This window comes from Culex quinquefasciatus, chromosome 2 (assembly GCF_015732765.1).
Source record: "Culex quinquefasciatus strain JHB chromosome 2, VPISU_Cqui_1.0_pri_paternal, whole genome shotgun sequence".
NCBI classification, from domain to species: Eukaryota; Metazoa; Arthropoda; class Insecta; order Diptera; family Culicidae; genus Culex; species Culex quinquefasciatus.
The window spans coordinates 132,361,921-132,383,807 of NC_051862.1; positions in this window are offsets into that span (position 1 = coordinate 132,361,921).

Genomic DNA, 21,887 nt, shown 5'->3' on the forward strand with positions numbered 1-21,887 from the left:
ATAATTTTTTTTTCGTACAATTTGTTATGAAAATACAGCAACATTTTGACGGGATACAAAATTAACCACTAAACAATGCTAAACTTACAGTATTTAAGAAAATCTATTTATTACCCAAAAGGTTTTCCAACATTATTTTTTTAATCCTCTGTCATATTACACTAGGACATTTAAACACATTTTCGTATCAATCACATTATAGAGAACAGTTTTCTGAACATGTTCCATAAAAAGTATCAATTTTGGTTAAATATTAGCAGAAATATCCCCATTTTCGTAAAATAAAAAGTGTCTTCCTCCAAAATTTCCTATGGCCATGAATGGAGTACCCGACGCGATTGGTAGTGAGCAATGTATTTCTTATGGAGCGAACTGTCAAACTACCAGTCGAATCGGGTATTCCATTGCAGAATAGCCTCTCTTTCTACGAAATACACCAACACGTGATGGAGAGGTCGGAGAGGTCCAAGATCGAAGCAGCCGTCGCTGCTGGCCAACCATCTCCCCCACCTACTCCACTATCCCTCCCCAGCCTTCCCCTCACTGGAGGAGAAAGACTCATCGCACAATCCGTTCGCAGATGGCGCGTGGCCATCGCCGCGGTTGTCACGTGCCACGATCCGGTCGAGGGGGGGGGCTTGGCTCGCTCGGTTCCATCGACACGCGAGAGCAGCGCCCAACCAAAATGGTGGCCGACCGCCACCAGTCGAAAAAGGGTTCGCAACCCGACGACGACGTGTTTCGCTACACGGACGGCACGATGCACATTTCGTACCAGGGCGGCAGCATTCGTAGCAGGTCACAAGCGAACACGGACACGAACCACACGCCAGTCAGTCGTCGGGTGTCGGTTGATTCCAAATGAGTTTGAGCAAGGAAGGGGGGAGAAAACGACGACGACGGCCACGCGGTGGCGACGGCGCGGCCCCGATCGAATCGAAGCAACACGTTTGTGTAGGGGTGTGAGAGGAGAAATCAAGGGGAGAGAACTAACCTGCGTGTGTGAGAGAGAGGGGATAATTCTCGATTTTATTTCGTAGGTTTAAAAACATGCACTGAAGATGGACTCGGCACACAAATTTAACGTCATGCCTAATTTGAAAAACTTCTTTATAATTTTTAACAGTTGTGCTAGGACGTTTGAACATTTTGCAAAATTTGTTCAAGGCATCAGGAACGCTTGACATAATGGACGTTTGGCATTATTCGTCCAAAAGGCATCTGGCACATTTGACATAAAGCTGTTGCAAATATTTTTTCAAGGAGCGGAGAAACAACAACTTTCGAAAATATTTGTATCCGCCTAATTAGTCCATGCCTTTTATTATTTCTTGTTTTGAAAGTATATCCTCAACTTTCCCGAAGACACCTTATTTTTAGTTTTTTTTTTTGTTGAAAAGGTATTAGCTTCCGAAAATTACAATTTTTGCGCAGACGGCTCTAAGGGACTGCCTATAGAGATTATTTTGAAAAGGTCCTTTAAGCTATTGTCTTTCATATGTTTATATGATCTATTCAAAAAAAAAATCTAGATATCATGTTATTCGGGGGTTTTCTAAAGGGTTGACACATTGGTACATAGAACAAAACAAATGCAAGACATGGTATTCCAGCGCCCACGTACGGCCAGCGAGTCGCACTTTAAGGAATGCAATTTTTTATTCTTTAATTCAATAGGTACAAGCTAAACCCAACAAACTTCGTCTTGTCTTTTTTTGTTTGTTGGTGTTTTTAGCTTGTTTGCTTTATAACCTTCTGTTATCAAAATTTGATTTTACGCAACTTTTCCCATACAATCTGCAAATTTTCCGGAATCGGATCCAGAGTGGGCTAAGTTGTCATTTTTTAGCGTGAGAAACTCCCCTTAATTAATGTTTGATCTTTCCTTCTTAAAACTGTTTTTGATTTAAATTGTGTCATTTTTTAGTTTCATTTAGTGAAACGGGAAGGCCGCCATATTGACACCATGACTTGAGTTTCTGGAAACACCTTTAACGAAAATGCCGTAACTTACCAAGTTACGTTTTTTTTTTCAAACGTATAATAGGTCGATAGCAAGCAATCTGTCGAGTTCAGACGTTGATTCAAATTGAACAGAAGTTGTCCAAGAACTGACGTCCCATTTCACCTTAAAGTAATTCCTACTTTGTTCAATTTCATCACGAGATTCTACTAAATAGATAGATGGTTCTTCTGGTTCGTTCAGGAACACAATATAAAATATGAGTTTCTCGATTTGCTGTTAGCAAGTCTCAACTACCAGCCTGTTTGAATAGTATAATTTATATGACTTATTTAAATCCAATATCATATACCTAAAACAGTATATTTCGTACCTACCCAAATTATTTAACCCAAATGATTTATCCAACCAGCACACTTACTTTCCACACCCGCAAATAGAAACATGGAGAACAACACAATAGTTACCCTGTTCGATGCCAAGCAAAAGTACCCGTGGAATGTTGCAAAAGCATTCCACTACATCTGCGACAACTTCGAGATCGACGAATCAACCCATTTCCGTCTCATTCATTGTTATCCGAGCATTCGTTGGTGAAGGTTGTCTGAATCAACATGACTCGTCGCGTCCCGGCGCAAAACGCCGGCAATATTGCCCTACCTGCGGCTCAAGCAGGCAAAAAAGTGGGAATTTCCAAAAGGAAGGTTGAGGCCTCAACTGATGGCCAAAAACCGGGGATTTCCAAGAGGAAGGTGCTTTTGGAAGTGACATCGAACAGCAAAAAGACGAAAAAGAGCGACGGTACTGTACCGATGGATGAGGAGGAGGAGAACTCTTCGTCGCACGAGGAGCAGCTATTGAAGAACAACAAGTTTGCTGGACTGCCTGACGAGGACCAGGTAGCGGAAGCAAAGGAGAATGAAGTGAAACAGCGAAAGGAGAAACTGCCTCCTTTTTATGTGCGGCAATCAGCAGCAACGATCGACTTTCGAGCGGGGCTGGTTGAACTCATCAAGTCTGGGAAAGTCCTAGGCAACATTCGTCTGTGTCAGGACGGATTTAAGGTGCTGGTGCAATCCAGGCAGCACTATCAACTGGTCAAGGATTACTTGACCGAAAACGAGGCGGAGTACTTTACCCATGATGTCGTCATGGATAAGCCGTACAAAATCGTCGTCAGAGGTCTGTACGACATGCCAGTGGAGGAATTAGCTGCCGAGCTAAAAGTTTTGAAACTGGATGTGTTGGCCGTGCACAAAATGAGCCGACGCAACAAAGACATCAAGTACCGTGACCAGCTCTACCTGCTGCATTTGGCTAAGGGATCGACGACGCTTCCTGAGCTGAAGGCAATTCGAGCGGTTTTCAACATTATCGTGTCGTGGGAGCGATACCGACCAGTGCATCGTGACGTCACACAATGCTTCAACTGCCTGGGCTTCGGGCACGGAGGTAAGAACTGCCACCTAAAGCGTCGTTGCGCCAAATGTGGTACCGATGCGCACATCACATCCCAGTGCATCCAAGATTCGCTGGTGAAGTGCCTCAACTGCAACGGTGAGCACTCGTCAACCGACCGAAAGTGCCCCAAGAGAGCTGAGTTCGTGAAAATTCGGCAGCAAGCATCGACGAAGAATCAGCCTCAGCGTCGTAGAACTCCTCCAGCCCTGGTGGAGCAAAAATTTCCACCTCTTCAACCGCGACGCCAGGTCCCGAACTTGGCACCGTTGCCGTTGGATCCCAGGAAGAGAGCTGAGATGAATCATCCACGGCCGGGTTCCAGCCAGGAGCCGAGACCGCCACCACCGGGCTTCAGCCAGGAGCCAAGACCAACCCAAGAACCAGCAGTTGAGGAAAATGGTAATGATCTTTACACCTCAACCGAACTCCTCAATATTTTCAAACAGATGTCCGCTGCACTGCGTGGATGCAAAACCAAGACCCAGCAGATTGAAGTGCTGACCTCGTTCGTCATCCAGTATGGATCGTAGGTCCCTCAAGCTGCTGAATTGGAACGCTTGCTCCATTAGGAGGAAGAATTTAGAGCTGGTGGATTTTCTTCGCGAGAAGGAGATCGACGTAGCTGCCATCACGGAAACTCATCTGAAGCCCGGTGAAAAAGTTTATCTGCAAAACTACAAGATCGCGACGCAGCTCGATAGGACCACCTCTGGAGGAGGAGGTGTGCTTGTCGCTGTTCATCGTGATCTCAAGCCACGCCGGCTGCCACACTTTAAGCTGGACATCATCGAGGCCGTTGGAGTGGAAATTCCCACTTCGGTTGGCCCAGTACTCTTCATTGCTGCATACTGCCCACGTCAGGTGAATTCCAGAGATGGTTCAGCAGCAAAACTGAAGAGCGATATCCAGAAGCTGACACGGCGGAGCGCAAAGTACATCATCGCTGGTGACCTCAACGCGAAGCATGAAGTTTGGGGCAACAGCAGGAGGAATCGGAACGGAGTGATTCTGCACAACGATCTGCAAAACGGATACTACAACGTTGTGAGTCCAGATCGTCCAACGAGGGTGGCTCGGTCTGGGAATCACTCAATCATCGACTTCTTCATTACCAATATGGCTGAGAACGTGGCTCATCCTGAGGTGTTTGAAGAGTTGAGTTCTGATCACTATCCGGTGGTTGTGGAGGTTGGAGCTTCCGTTACTCCGCAGCGGCAACCAACCCGGAAAGATTACCACAACGTTGACTGGCAGCAGTTTCAGCAAGTGGTCGACAGCAACATCGACTATGATCAACACCCGGAAACTTCTGCTGATATTGATCGTTCGCTGGAGGTGATCCAGCAGGCTATCAACCAAGCAGAGGCTGCCAACGTTCGGGAGGTTCCTGTTAATTTTAAGGTAACTGATATTGACGTAGATACTAAACACTTGATTAGACTTAGGAATGTTTATAGGAGACAATATCAACGGACTGGGGACTATGACAAAAGATTTCAGTGAACAATTTGAACAAAATCATACAAGACCGACTTGACAATATCAGAAATCAAGAATTTTCAAAACATGTAAGCCAGCTTGGGAATTATTCAAAACCATTTTGGAAACTTTCAAAAGTTCTTAAAAACAAACCAAAGCCTATTCCTCCTCTTATTGTTGAGGATTCTCCTTTGATTACATCCGAGGAAAAGGCAAATGCACTTGGGCTTCATTTTGTTAGTTCACATAATCTTGGCGCTTCCATGACCAGCCGTAAAGAAACATCAGTTGCCAATAGTATTTCAACAATCAATGACTCTACCTTTGAATTTCCTGCAGATTCCCATGTTTCTGGTGAGGAAGTCAAAGTTGCAGTTAAACAAATGAAAAATATGAAAGCTCCTGGCTTTGATAACATTTTAATCTAGTGTTGAAAAAACAGAGTGATCAGTTCTTTCAACATCTAGCCAATATTTTCAATAAATGTTTGCAACTTGGTTACTTCCCCACCAATTGGAAGCTGGGCAAAGTCATACCAATTTTGAAGCCTCAAAAGATCCAACATCGCCAACAAGTTATCGTCCCATTAGTCTTTTGAGTAGTCTGTCCAAACTCTTTGAGAAGGTCATCTATTCAAGGCTTTTGGATTTTACCAACGATAATAATATAATTTTGAACGAGCAGTTTGGCTTCCGAAAGGGACATAATACTGCTCATCAGCTTACGAGAGTAACTAAAATCATCAAGCAGAACAAGCTTGAGTCTAAATCAACTGCTATGGCTTTGTTGGATGTTGAGAAGGCTTTTGACAATGTTTGGCATGATGGTTTGATACATAAACTGTATTTATACGGTTTTCCAATGTATCTTATCAAAATTATCCAGCACTATCTTTCGGAGAGATCGTTCAAGGTTTTTCTGAATGGGATTGCTTCTGGATTATTCAACATTGATGCTGGGGTTCCCAAGGAAGTATTCTTGGCCCACTTCTGTACAATATTTTTACATCTGATTTGCCTACTCTTCCTGGTAATGGTGTGTTGTCACTTTTTGCTGATGACACTGCCGTTATTTATAAGGGTAAAATAACCAGATATTTAGTTGGCCGTCTTCAGAAGGGTCTTGACGTTCTTTCCGAATACTTTGGCGACTGGAAAATTCGCATAAATGCAGCCAAAACTCAAACCATCATTTTTCCACTTTCCAAATCGGCCCGATTTGTCCCAAAGGATGATGTTTTGATTAAAATGAATGATGTTTCGATACCCTGGTCAAAGGAAGTTGTCTATTTAGGTCTCATACTTGACTCGAAACTTTTGTTTCGACAGCATGTAGACAAAATATTGAACAAGTGCAGCATTCTCATCAGGTGTTTGTATCCTTTAATTAACAGAAAATCAAAGCTATCTTTGAAAAATAAGTTAGCAGTTTACAAACAAATAATTTACCCCGTTATTGAGTATGCAGTACCTGTTTGGGAGTGTTGCGCTAGAACTCATAAATTGAAGCTCCAGCGTGTCCAAAACAAGGTACTCAAAATGGTTTTGAATGTTCCTGGCTGGACAAGATCAAGTGAGGTTCATGAATTAGCAGAAGTAAAAATGTTGGATCAGAAGATTCAAGAAAAATGTTTGAAATTCAGGGAAAAATGTGCTATATCTGAATACCCCTTGATTCAAGGATTGGTTTAGTTTATTGTAAGTTTAAGTTAGTTTTAGGTTAGGTTATGTTTTCTTAACATTTTTTTTTTCCTCATTGTACCTAGTGTTACAAAAATGATAAATCATATACTTTTAAAGTTAAGAAAATGAACAGTGTTTAAATCACGAAAAGCAAACTAAAGCTGAAGAGCCACAGCTGACCACTTATTATGTAAACCAAATGTAATTATTATAAAAAAGATTCAATAAAGTATATTTAATTCAAAAAAAAAAAAACCCATTTCCGTCTAAAGGAAAAACTGCGCATGTTTTTTTGCAGCTTTAAAACCAGATGGGAAAAAGCCCACCGAATGCGAGCGCACTTTGAGAAGGCTAACAGCAACTGGCTGCGGAGTGAGTTTAGTTTGGCCAAGTTTATCGCTAGGACGGTTAAAGATGAAGTTGAGTCGTGAAACGAGTAAACGGCGTAGATTAGAATTAATTTGTTCATGTTATGCAAAATAAAAAATTATTTAAAAAATATTTCTTGTCTTGAATTTTTATCCATTAAGAGCAATTCTCTGAGATTCGATTTTTTGTATATTTTAATCCGGCTGAAACTTCGGCCTTTGGTATGCCCAAAAAAGCCATTTTGCATCATTAGTTTGTCCATATAATTTTCCATGCAAATTTGGCAGCTGTCGATACAAAAATGATATATGAAAATTTAAAAAAATCTGCATCTTTTGAAGACATTTTTTGATTGATCTGGTGTTTTCGACATTTCAAAAGGGCGTACTATAGAAGGTTTGGTCCTTTTGAAATGTTAGTCTTGATGTAAAAAAATATAAATACTGTTTCCGAAAAAACGGAAAATTTCATGAATTTTGAAAATCGGACCATTAGTTGCTGAGATATCGGGATATGGTGGGTTGTTTTGGTGAGACTTAGAAAACATTGATTTTCCTGTTTTTAAATCTTTGCATAGCAATATCTCAGCAACTAAGAGTCGTATAAACAATGTTCAAAAAAGCGAATATAGAGAATTTTCAAAAATATATTTTTCAAAGGTGCGCAAATATGGGCACTCATTTTCAAAAATAAACAATTGCGACTATTTTAGAAAAAAGTTACCTTAGAAATTGTTATAACTTGAAACAGTGCACTTTATCAAAATTTCACTAAATTTCTTTTTGATTGCAAATTCGATTTTACATTCAAAAATGGAGTTGAGAAATTTTTGCGACCAATATTTCGATTATTTGAAAAAAATCAGCATGGATTCAAAAATTCATAACTCGGTCAAGGATTGTTTGCACAACCTGGAAATTTCTGAAAAGTTGATATTTTATGTCCCCTAAAACATATAAAAAAATAGTGTTTTTTTGCAAATCAAGTTTTTGTGACAAAAACTTACATAAAAAATCACCAATTTTTTTACCATGGATAATTTTTTTTCATTGTAGTTATATCCAAACCTACAACTTTGCCGAAGACACCAAATCGATCACAAAGTTGCTTCAAAAGATACAGATTTTTGAATTTTTATAAATTATTTTTGTATGGACATCTGCCAAATTTGTATGGCACCAAAAAAGTTTCAACCGGATTAAAAAATACAAAAAAAAAAAAAAATTAAAAGGAGACCGATTTTGTAGATAATTGCTCCTAAGCGATATGTTTTGATCGTTTTTATCAGAAAAATTACCAAATTTTATCAGAAAAATTACCAAAGGGACCATCCATAAACCACGTGGACATTTTAGGGGGTATGGCGATTGTCCACGCTCCATACAAAAAGAATTTTTTTGTACGGACAATTGTCCACGAAGGGGGGGGGGGGGGGTTCGAGATTCCCAAAAAAGTGTCCACGTGGTTTATGGATGGTCCCAAATGAAAACATCAGGTTGGACCACTTTAGATCTTTTCTGCAAATTTTCTAAATTTATTTCAAATCAAACAATGGCAAAATTAGAGTAAAAATCTGAAATTACAACATTTTTTAAGAAACTAAACCACAATAGAGCGACAGAAAAACATAAAAATTAAACAAATCTGACGATTTATAGATTTCTTTAAATTTTTATTTTGTGTAAAATATTTCGATTCAATAGGGTATATGGCCCTATTTTGGACCTACTATGCAAAGCTGCAACATATTTTGCATTGTTCTCAGGAAAGATCTAACTAATTTGGCTCGTTTCAGGATTGTTTTGTGCCTTAATTTATGCTTAACAAAGTGTACTATTGAAAAATGAAAATAATTTAACCATTTCATAGTAATAAGCATTTCAAGTAAAACATTTTTTGGATGCTTTTTGGACTTATTGAATGTATTTTGGAGACATCGTTGAACCTATTTTGGACCCACACTCTGATTGGTTGAAATTTTTACAACTTGAATTGCGGCGTGCGGCGTCAACACGCACACTTACAAAAACTCGGGTTGATAAACCAAAGGGCCTATCCACGATTTAAATTGGAAAATATGTATTTCAGAATTTAAATAATTATTATAAAATAATGGATTTGAATTTGAAAACGTGTTTTAATTATATTGAATATTGAAACTCACGCAGCCTTAGCATTTCGCTGTCCTATTTTCCAATTTGCGTATTCTTCCGACTAAATGTTCAAGCATTAGAACGTAGAAAAGGGTTTAGACGTTATTATTCGCAATAAAACCACCTCAGCTTAAGTGAAATGAATGACAGAGATACTTAAAAAGCTACAAAGATTTTTTTTTATCTTCAGTTCTAAATTTTACGCAGAGCTGAAGTTCAAATATTACCTATTAAACAATCAAGAAATTTTAAAGGTTGAATAAAGCTTGTAACATGGTGTAAAACTTTCGCAACTGTTATGTTAAACTTTACAGTCGCTTGTCAGAAAGTTTAACTACATGTTGCACTTTAAAAAAAAACAATGTAAGATTTGACAAGATTGCCTACCGTTCGGATCGGCTAGGAGGGGCGTAGTTTCAAAATTGATTATATTATAGGTGTTGAATAAACCATGTAACTAGTTATGTCTCAAATCATAAAATACCGTCAGTGGGGGGGACTATGGGTCAAAAAACGATACACCTCTCGTAAATTCTTAATAACAAAAACAATTTAAATAACATCGAAAATCTTTCAACGTAAATTTGTTCTTAGATAGTTTACTGACATTTTCCCAAAATATGGTGGATTTTGATGTACACTACCTTGAATGCCAATAGTTTGAAAATTGACCCAATCTCACCCCTTAGAGGGGATACCTCTTGGTTCAATTGTTTAGGCAATAATAAGTAACTGTGCCTATTTTGAGCCAAATCGGTTAAGGTTTAAAAGTCGCTTTTTATCGTTGAAGTTTATACGGGAAAAATCGCAAAAATGTATGCAAAAAACATCATTTCAGTATTTTTCTGCCAGGTGGCGCGGGTCTCGCCCAAAATTGTCCAAGTGTGAGATTTTGTAGGAAATTCAATTCCCTGCAACTTTGTCGAAGGGTCCAAAACGATCCGAGTTGATCCTGATGAATTATTAGCAATGCGATGAAAAGAAATCGGCTTTTATACTTCAAGGTATATACTGCACCCTTCGGCAAAGTTGTAGTGAATTGAATTCTCACAAGAATCTTAAACTTGGACAATTTTGGGCAAGACCCACGCCACCTGGCAGAAAAATACTGAAACGATGTTTTTCTGCATACATTTTTGCGTTTTCCCCATATAAACAACAACGATAAAAAGCGACGCTTAAACCTTGATACTTATTTTTGCCTAAGGAATTGAGTCAGAGGGTATCCCTGATGTCGATTTTTTTATTGTTTTCCAGTAGAGAGTATTTAAAAGACGTGCAGATGACAATTCAATGCATTTTTAAGTATTATAATTCGTAAATTTATCGAAAACTGATCGACTAGCGCTTAGGACCTTTTTAAAACTAACCCATACTAAATCCATACGACCTTATCAAAACCACTCTTGAGCAAGGTTGACAGCGCCTGTTGCGGTGACAGCTGACGATTGAATGAACTAGGCCCTTTTGGGGTTTCAATCGTTTCCAGTTCAATTCTAACAGGGTAGCCAGATTGCATTTTTGAAGCAAACATTAATTAATAGGTGCAGCTTAATTGGTGAAAATGAGGTTGCGAGAAAAATATATCAACATCAGTTTAAATTTTAGGCCAGATTGTTATCAGTCTTAAAAATCATCCCTATCTTTATCATTAATTTGCATTTTTATCATTAAAACATCATATTTTCATTGTTTCTGTTTATCATTTGCTTTTAAAGCATAGTTTTATTTGAAATAATTACAGTCGGAAAAACTAATCCAAATTATTAAGAAAAACTTGGCATTAAATTTCAATTAAGTATCGAAATAAATTCATACACAAAACTGGCAACACCTTGTTATACATGTATTGGTGATACAACGCGGCTGATTTGAAAATATTTTTTCAATTGAGTTTTTTTTAACTATAGATCAGTAATTTCAACGGTTTAGTGACTAAAAACATATAAGTATTAAATAAATAACACTTACATTACTCGGAAACCGGCTGAAAATAGCTTGATGCTAGTGAAAAACAGAAAGTTGTACAAGGTGTCCCGAGCCAAAAGTGATAAGCAACGAGGCCGAAATTTTTGGACCTAATCGATGTGCTAGGAAAATTATAGGAAATGCGAGTGGCATCGCAAAAAGTGGCTGAAAAAGCGGAAATAATCAAAAATGTTAACATTTTTGGAAGAGGTAAGCTACAAAACGATCCTGCTTACACTTTCTGTTGGTTGGATTCAGTAAATTCGTACTTTAAAAGCCTGAATTACCTCGATTAATAAAAATAGGTCCAAAATAGGTACTAGGTCCAAAATAGGGTCATACACCCTACTTAATCAAATACAAATTATATCCATAAAAAAACAAAATCAAGGAATTTGTGAGTTTTTAAGTGCATGTTTTTTAAAAACGAGATCACAGTTGCTTTGTAATTATTTATTATAAATAAAGTAGCACAAAAATCGATATATTTTAAAAATAAATTATTATTTAAAAATGTGTCATATTTTTAAATAAAATTGAAAAAATGTGCTCTATAATCACCATATTCTATAAATGTTCCTATCAAAATTCGCTAAAATTATTAAAAATGATTGAAAAGAGTAGACAAATATGTCATATAAAAAGAAAGTTTAATCCATTTAAAGCAGGGGTGCTCAAAGTTTTTGAATGGTGGGCCAAATTTAAAGCTCACATGAACATGCGGGCCAAATGAGAAAAAATGAAAAAAAAAAAATTTTAATCTATAAAATTGAGAAAAAAATCATCTATCGATTGAAGTTTTTTGAAATTTCAGGTTATTTTAGAACGTTTTCGTAATTTATATATTTGTTATTCAATTGGTTTAATTTCATTAAAATCAGAAAGTTAAAAAAAAAATGCAAAACAAATATTTATTATTCATTTGAATTTTATTTGCAACTTTCGTGCCTCAACAATCAAAGTCGAAATCGAAATCAATACAAATCAAAACAATATTCTTGACTAAATAAAATCATGATTTCACAAATATGTATAACGAAAATTAAAAGGTATTTAGTTGTAAGCACTTCTATTTCAACAAACTTTTAAATTTTTAAAATATATTTCAGAAGGAGTGACACGAGCTTTGTGAAAATGCGTAGTTTTATTTTTTAATAAAGTGCAACTTTAGTGTTTTGCCGGGTCCGGTGGCGCAGTGGTTAGCGTGGTAGCCTCTCACCCCAGTATGGCCTGGGTTCAATCCCAGACGGACCCGGTGACATTTTTCGAGACGAGATTTGCCTGACCACGCCTTCTATCGGATGGGGAAGTAAAACGTCGGTCCATTTGCGTAAAAGAGGTTTTGGATGACTCACCACACATAACCTTCGGACGCCTAGAAATGAGCAGAAACTTGCAACAGAGACCACAAAAGACCCGGGGGTCGTTAAAGTGGATTGCTTTGCTTTTTTTTTTGCAACTTTAGTAATAAATTGTGGATCATTGATTTTTCAATACAATTTCAATAAATTTCATTCTGCCTTAATCAGTTGTTAGGTACTCAGATCCGTTACCCACACGTTATGAGTTCAAATGGTTGAGGAATGTTCTAAGAGCGAAATAAATTTTAGGCCAAGATAATAAAAAATCATACGTAATGATTTTTTTAAAATAATTATATACCTGGGTCATTCCAGGTCAACTGAGTACACTTTTGGACTCGACCTTCACCGATTTGGACCAAACTTGGAGGGAACGTTTATCTATCGATAGTTAACAGAAATCCCAAGTTTGGTGCTTATTGGACCATCCCTCTATTTTTGACACCGCCCTTTTTTTTGGCGATTTTCTTAAAAACCTTTTTTTCTTTTAATCATAACTTTGCAACTATTTGAGCAAAAGACTTTCTACAGGTTGCATTTTATAGAAAATTGTCCAAGGAATTCGATAAAAATAAAATTTTAACCCTTAGATGCCCACTTATATTATATTTTATCGTTTTAAGTATAAAAAATCAGTTTTGACCAATTGCTTATATTTTTATTTGCTTTATTTTATCACCATCGTGTTCCCCGGACAATTTTACATTATAATCAATATAGACTTCAAACTAAAATGAACTATTGACGAGATACAGCGATTTTACTGAAAAAAGTTTGATTTTGCGCAGCACTCGGAAGTTCATGGTGTACTTTTCAACAAAAAGGAATGAATCTCGCATATTTCGGTTTTTATATGTGTGAAACTTATTTCGGATTTGAATTCATAGGACAGAGTGCAGTGCAAAATCAAATTTTTTTCTGTAAAATCGCTGTTTCTCGCCAATAGTTCATTTTAGTTTGAAGTCTATATTGATTATTATGTAAAATTGTCCGGGGAACACGATGGCGATAAAATAAAAAAAAATAAAAATATAATCAATTGGTCAAAACTTAATTTTTATACTTAAAACGTTAAAATATAATATTAGTGGGCATTTAAGGGTTGAAATTTTATTTTTATCGAATTCCTTGAACAATTTTCTACAAAATGCAACCTGTAGAAAGTCTTTTGCTCAAATAGTTGCAAAGTTATGATTGAAAGAAAAAAAAGTTTTTTAGAAAATCGCCAAAAAAGAGGGCGGTGCCAAAAATAGAGGGATGGTCCAATAAGCACCAAACTTGGGATTTCTATTAACTATCGATAGATAAACGTTCCCTCCAAGTTTGGTCCAAATCGGTGAAGGTCGAGTCCAAAAGTGTACTCAGTTGACCTGGAATGACCCATCTATATTTTAGTTTTATCCAAATTCTAACGTTCTACAACTCATTTCTAAAAATATTCGATGAAAATTCGGCCAAATTTACTTTTTTCATTCCTATTTAACAGGGCCGTGTACAAGGGGGGGGGTTTTAGGGGTTTAACCCCCCCCCCCCCCTGGCAAATTAAGTTAGTTACACCCCATGCGCCCCTCGGCCGATTTTTTTTAGCTATGTTGCAAAATGCCAAAGAGATTTTTTTTTTTTCAAATCGATATGAAAAATTTGACTGGAGGCGCCCTAATGACTAAAACATTTTTATGAAAATTATGAAAATTTAACTGGAGGCGCCCCTAACACTTTTTTTTTTTCAATACGAATATGCAATATAAAAATTTGACTGAAGGCGCCCCTACGACTTTAAAAAATCATGCAAATTCTCGATATGAAAAATTTGACTGGAGGCGCCCTAACGATTAAAACATTTTTATGAAAATTATGAAAATTTAACTGGAGGCGCCCCTAAAACTTAATTTTTATCAATACGAATATGCAGTCTCGGACGTGAGCTCGTACGAACAAGACGTATTTCCATCGACGCTCTCGAGAATAAGTCCGGTTTCGAACAATAGTCCTCCGCGGCTATTGTTTCGTACGCGTTTTTCTTTGTTAGCTAAAAGCGGAATCTTCCCCGGAAGAGTAAAAATGGCGAACAGTGTACGAAAGAACACTGCGAAGTTGGTCTTCGGACCAGGAATCAAGGTACCGTCGTACCTGGACGTGCTGAAGTTCTCGATGGACACCCTGAAGCTGTCAGCAGCGGATATCCACAGCATTTACAAGGACGAGAATGGCGGTCAGTTTTACGTCAAGCTGATTGACGAGGAGACTTTCTCGGCGTTCATCGCCGAATCGGACGAACACTACCAGTTCAAGTTCGAGGACGGAACAACGGCAAGGGTGGCGGTAGAGCAGGCATCACGCGTCTTCCGGTACGTCCGGATCTTCAATCTGCCACCGGAGATTGACGACGCCACGATCCAGTATGTGCTGGGTCAGTACGGGACCATACGGCAGCACGTGCGCGAACGTTTTCCCAACGAGCTGAAGGTCAACATTTTCACCGGTGTACGAGGGTGCACATGGAGGTGGCGAAGGAAATTCCTGCACACCTTTACATAGGACATTTCGAGCCCGCATCTTCTATGATGGGCTCAAAAACAAGTGCTTTTTCTGCAAGGCAGAAGGGCACGTCAAGCAGAATTGCCCCAAAATGGCGGCGATCTCAACAGGCAGCGGTAGTGGCAGCGGCAGCAGCGGAGGCAGCGGCAGCTCGGCGCCGTCCCTTGGTAGGCCTGCAAAACCGATCATCGATTTCGGCCAGCCGATCGCTCCTGCGATGACGTTGCTTACCCAGAAAAAGAACGACGACACACAAAACCCGATCACCACGACATCAATGCAAGCAGTACCTAGCGCCTCCACCACTACAACGGTAGCGGTACCGAGCGCTTCCACGACAACATCACCAAGCGTCTCCACTCCAGCACCAATATCATCGACAACGGTAGCACCATCTGCAAGCACCATAACAACCAAGCAAACAGTGGACACTAACACCAACGACGGCGTGCTGGACGCTTTGCGGCCGGGCGGCGTGAGCGAAGAACACACCGACAAAGCAGACACCGACGCGATGGACGCCGAGATCAGCGAACTCGATCGCCAGACGTTGCTGAAGCGAACGAAGAGTTCCTCTCCGGTCTCTTCTGAGGGTGATGCGGGTAAGCTGGGTGGGAAGGGAAAGGGGGGTAAGGGAAAGGGTGGGCCAACTGGAGAGGGGGATGGGTTCATTCCGGTTCCAAATGGTAAACGCAACAAGAAGAAGAAGACAACCTAAATCATCCATCGTTCCATCGTTTTATCGTACCATCAATAACTAAAAAAAAAAACATCTTAATAATAGCCACAACAACATTCTCTAGAAAACTAGCCACAATTAACATCAACGCTATTAGCACTAACATCAAGCTAGGTTTATTGAAGGACTTCGTGTGGAATAATGATCTTGATATTGTTTTTCTTCAGGAAGTGTCATTTGAAAACTTTAAATTTCTTGCTTCCCATTTTGCTTTTGTTAATATCAGTGTCGACAACAAAGGAACTGCTGTGTTGATTAGAAAAAATATCGAGTTTGATAACATGTTAATGAACCCAAATGGTCGAATACTGTCGGTCACAATCGATAAAGTTCACTTTATCAACGTTTATGGTCATTCCGGATCACAATACCGACACCAACGTGACGTTCTGTTTTCAAATGATATCATCCCACACCTATCTGCTGCCCATCCCAACGTAATTCTAGGCGATTTTAATTGTATTCTTTTAAATTCGGATTCAAACGGAACCGTGAAAAACTTATGCCAAGGACTGAAAGATCTAACATCAAATCTTGATTTAATCGATATCGGAAATTCAATTCACCGTAATACGATTTATACATTTTTCAGAGGAGATTCTGCATCCAGGATTGATAGAATTTATGGACCAAAAGACTTTTTGGAAAAAGTTTTAAGTTTCGATACATTAACAACTGCCTTCTCTGATCACCGTGCAATAGTTTTGAAATTTAATGTTGACTCAAATTCTAACGTCACTTCCACCGGTAGAGGTTTCTGGAAAATAAATCCTCTTTTTGCATGATGAGGATATCAAACGTGAATTTGTTTTAGAAATTCAAAACACCAGACAAAGATTTGCATATAACAATAATTTTTGTCGATGGTGGATTGAACATTTTAAACCAAAAGCAAAATCATTTTTTAAAACAAGATCTTTTGAATTGAATAAATTTATAACATCTAGTAAAAGCTTCCTTTACGGTTGTCTTAGAGAAATATCATGCAAACAAAGCAACAATGAAAATGTTGAGAAAGAACTATCTTTTGTAAAATCCAAATTGATGAATATTGAACAAAATCGACTTTCAAATTTAAAATTAAAAATCCAGCCAGAAAATATAATTGAAGACGAGAAACTAAGTACATTTCAAATTTCTAAATACGCTGCAAAAAACTCTATTATGAAACTTTTAATTAATGGTAACCTTACTTCTGAGAAAACTAAACTTCAATTAGCTTTAGAAAATCATTTTAGCTTATTATTCGAAGGCGATAAAGTTTTTATCCAGGTGTAAATAATATTTTTAATTTTTTTTTTTTTTTTTTAATTTATATTTATTCAAATTTCTCTTCCATGTTCATTCATTCAGTTAAAATATTATTGAGTGTCCAATCACAAACGATGACTTTTCACCTCAATTTTAAATACTAGCAACTTTCATTTATTCATGAAATATTGTAGCTTTCGCTATTCAGTGATTTCAAATGTAGGAGGTCCTACATGTACAAAAGGGAAAAGGGATACCTTAAAACTAACTTATAAACTATATAAAGAGCGGATCAATGCAGCTGAAGACTGCAATGATTTTTGTCGAAATGCATCAATTATCTTATTGGACATAACATCCAAAGTGTCAACTACGGCTAATTGATGAAGTTAATTTTTAATCACGTGAAAAACCGTTTAACCGTTGAACAAAGCAATAATTTAATAAAACCAATTGATCTCAACGAACTACAAGAGGCACTACAACAAGCTTCTAAAAAGAAAAGTCCAGGACCAGATGGACTGACATACGAATTTTACTGTACTTTCTTTGACGAAATAAAAAATGACCTTTTGAAACTTTTTAATCTATTTTTGATGGGGGAGATTCCTAATACGGCTTTCGTTGAAGGGATAGTAACATTAATTCCTAAAAAAGAACAATCCTTTGAAATTTCTGACAAACGTCCGATTAGCATGTTGAACTGTGATTACAAACTTTTTGCTAAAATCATTATGAATCGATTACAACCCCTTATGGATTCTTTAATTGGACCTGGTCAAGCTGCAGGTATTTCTGAAAAATCTTGTATCACAAATCTAAAACTGCTTAGAAATCTAATTATCAAAGCAAAAAAATCTAAATCATTAAAAGTACTTGTTGCAAGTTTCGATTTGGAAAAGGCTTTCGATAGGGTTGATCATCATTTTCTTTGGCTAACCTTAGAAAAATTTGGTTTCCCAATTCAATTTGTTAACTTAATTCGTAATCTGTATAAAAATGCTTCCTCTAAGATACTATTTAACGGTTTTCTCACTAATAACATTTTTATAAAATCATCTGTTCGCCAAGGGTGCCCTTTGAGCATGGCTTTATTCATCATTTACATAGAACCACTTATTCGCATGCTTTACGATGACGTTAGAGGTTGTCTAATAGATAATAGCTTTTTGAAAGTTATTGCCTATGCAGATGACATTAATGTCGTTATTCGCAATAATCACGAATTTGATAAGACCTTGAGCTCATCAACTATTTCAGCATTTTTGCTAAAATTAGGTTGAATGTTGGAAAGTCTCAATACATGAGACTAAACAATTGCCTCTCGGGTCCACATGTTCTCAAAGAGGTCTCATCGCTCAGAATACTAGGAATAGATTTATCTGAAAATTTTAACACTATCATTGAAAACAATTACTCTAGAATTATACTTAACATTAAGTTTTTAATTTCGATTCATCATAAAAGAAAACTAAACATTTACCAAAAATCATGGATTTTAAATCAAATTATTTTATCTAAATTATGGTACATAGCACAAGTTTTCCCTCCTAATAATTCAAATATCGCTGAAATCAGAACGATCTGCAGAAATTTTATTTTTAAAGGTGTTGGATTATACAAAGTTAAATTTGATCAGTTATACTTAGACGTTGATCAAGGAGGACTATCTCTCGTTGATGTTGAAAGTAAATGTAAAGCACTATTTGTAAAAAACATATTATTTCCTAGTCAAGACGGTATCAAAGATTCATTCATGTTATCACAGCAAACTAACAACACGCTTAGTCGGAACTCACGTGAGTGGCTAAGTTTGGCAGAAGAAATATCAAACGATACTGATTTAAACACAAGCAAAAAAATCTACCGTTTGTTGATTAGTAAGCAAAATATTAAAATCAAAATCGCAACCGAGTTCCCTGAATTGCCGTGGCAAAATTATTGGCAGAATATACAATCGAATTTCATTTCCTCTGAAGAAAAACATTCGCTATTCATTATGCTCAATGATCTTATTCCAACAAAAGCAAAACTTTTTCGCCATAAGGTTAGGGATACTAATACAAATTTATGTGAATATTGTAATAAGTTAGATACATCAAAGCATCGTATAAAGTTATGTAGCAGCAGTAGATTAGTTTGGAATAGCGTAAAAACAACTATAATTAGAAAACTAGGCTTAGACATTGTAGACCCTGAGGAGTTGCTAGGGGAAAACGTTTAAAAATGAAAAAGAAAAATTAGGTTTGTGGTTAGTAGTTGAAGCAATTGCCTACAATTTGAAAAACTTTGGAAATGGTACAGTAGCAGATTTTGAATGTAAAGTTAGGGAGAAACGATGGAACAACAAGAAATTTTACGACAGAGTTTTTGGAAAATGGATTTGTTATATTTGAAGATTTGAAGACCTATAAATAAAAAGCCTTTAAACCGGAAAAAAAAAAAAAAAAAAAAAAAATATGCAATATAAAAATTTGACTGGAGACGCCCCTACGACTTAAAAATATCATGCAAATTCTCGATATGAAAAATTGAAAGCAGGCACCCTTACGACTTAAAAAAATCATACAAATTTTGTTATGAAAATTTGACTGGAGGCGCCCCTACGACTTAAAAAATCATGCAAATTCTCGATATGGAAAATTAATTAGAGGCGCCCCTACGACTTTAAAAACATCATACAAATTTTGTTATGAAAATTTGACTGAAGGCGCCCTTATGACTTAAACAATCATGCAAATTCTCGATATGAAAAATTTGATTGGAGGCGCCCCTATGACTAAAACATTTTTATGAAAATTATGAAAATTTAACTGGAGGCGCCCCTAAGACTTAATTTTTTTCAATACGAATATGCAATATAAAAAATTGACTGGAAGCGCCCCTACGACTTAAAAAAATCATGCAAATTCTCGATACGAAAAATTAAATAGCGCCCCTACGACTTTAAAAAATCATACAAATTTTGTTATGAAAATTTGACTGGAAGCATCCTTATGAATTAAAAAAAATCATGTAAATTACCGATATGAAAAATTTGACTGGAGGCGCCCCTATGACTAAAACATTTTTATGAAAATTATGAAAATTTAACTGGAGGCGCCCCTAAGACTTAATTTTTTTCAATACGAATATGCAATATAAAAATTTGACTGGAGGCGCCTCTACGTCTTAAAAAAAATCATACAAATTCTCGAAATGAAATATTGAATGGAGGCGCCCCTACGACTTAAAAAAAATCATATTATTTTTTTTTATAAAAATTGACTGGAGGCTCCCTTATGACTTGAAAAAACATGAAAATTCTTGATATAAAAAAATTGACTGGAGGCGCCCCTATGACTACCACATTTTTATGAAAATTTAACTGGACGCGCCCCTTAGACTTAATTTTTTTCAATACGAATATGCAATATAAAAATTTGACTGGAGGCGCCTCTACGTCTTAAAAAAAATCATACAAATTCTCGAAATGAAATATTGAATGGAGGCGCCCCTACGACTTAAAAAAAATCATATTATTTTTTTATAAAAATTGACTGGAGGCGCCCTTATGACTTGAAAAAACATGAAAATTCTCGATATAAAAAATTTGACTTGAGGCGCCTCTATGACTACCACATTTTTATGAAAGTTTAACTGGACGCGTCCCTTAGACTTAATTATTTTCAATACGAATATGCAATATAAAAATATGACTGGAGGCGCCCCTACGTCTTAAAAAAATCATGCAAATTCTGGAAATGAAATATTGAATGGATGCGCCCCTACGACTTTAGAAAAATCATATTAATTTTATTATAATTGACTGGAGGCGCCCTTTATGACTTGAAAAAAAACATGAAAATTCTCGATATAAAAAATTTTACTGGAGGCGCCCCTATGACTACCACATTTTTATGAAAATTTAACTGAACGCGCCCCTTAGACTTAATTTTTTTCAATACGAATATGCAATATAAAAATTTGACTGGAGGCGCCCCTACGACTTTAAAAAAATCATACAAATTTTGTTATGAAAATTTGACTGGAGGCGCCCGAAAAAACGAAACTATTGGCACTACGCCCCCCGGGGCATGGCCTTCCTCTAACGTGGGATTTCTGCTCCAGCGCCTCTGACGAGACAGGAGAAACCGGGACCGACGTTTTACTTCACCATCCGATAGAAGCTCAGTGGATAAGGCGGGAATCGAACCCGCGTCTCATAGCATCATCGGGATCGGCAGCCGAAGCCGCTACCCCTGCGCCACGAGACCCACTGGAGGCGCCCTTATTACTTAAAAAAATCATGCAAATTCTTGATATGTAAAAATTTTGACTGAAGGCGCCCCTCTGACTAAAACATTTTTATGAAAATTATGAAAATTTAACTGGAGGCGCCCCTAAGACTTAATTTTTTTCAATACGAATATGCAATATAAAAAATTGACTGGAAGCGCCCTTACGACTTAAAAAAATCATGCAAATTCTCGATATGAAAAATTAAATAGAGGCGCCCCTACGACTTTAAAAAATCATACAAATTTTGTTATGAAAATTTGACTGGAAGCATCCTTATGAATTAAAAAAAATCATGTAAATTACCGATATGAAAAATTTGACTGGAGGCGCCCCTATGACTAAAACATTTTTATGAAAATTATGAAAATTTAACTGGAGGCGCCCCTAAGACTTAATTTTTTTCAGTACGAATATGCCATATAAAAATTTGACTGGAGGCGCCCCTACGACTTAAAAAAACATACAAATTTTATAATGAAAATTTGACTAGAGGCGCTCTTATGACTTAAAAAATCATACCAATTCTTATATTGAAAATTTGACCTATGACTATGAATGAAACATTTTTATGAAAATTCTCAATATGAAAATTTAACTGGAGGCGCCCCTACGACCTAATTTTTTAAACATATTCTCAACATT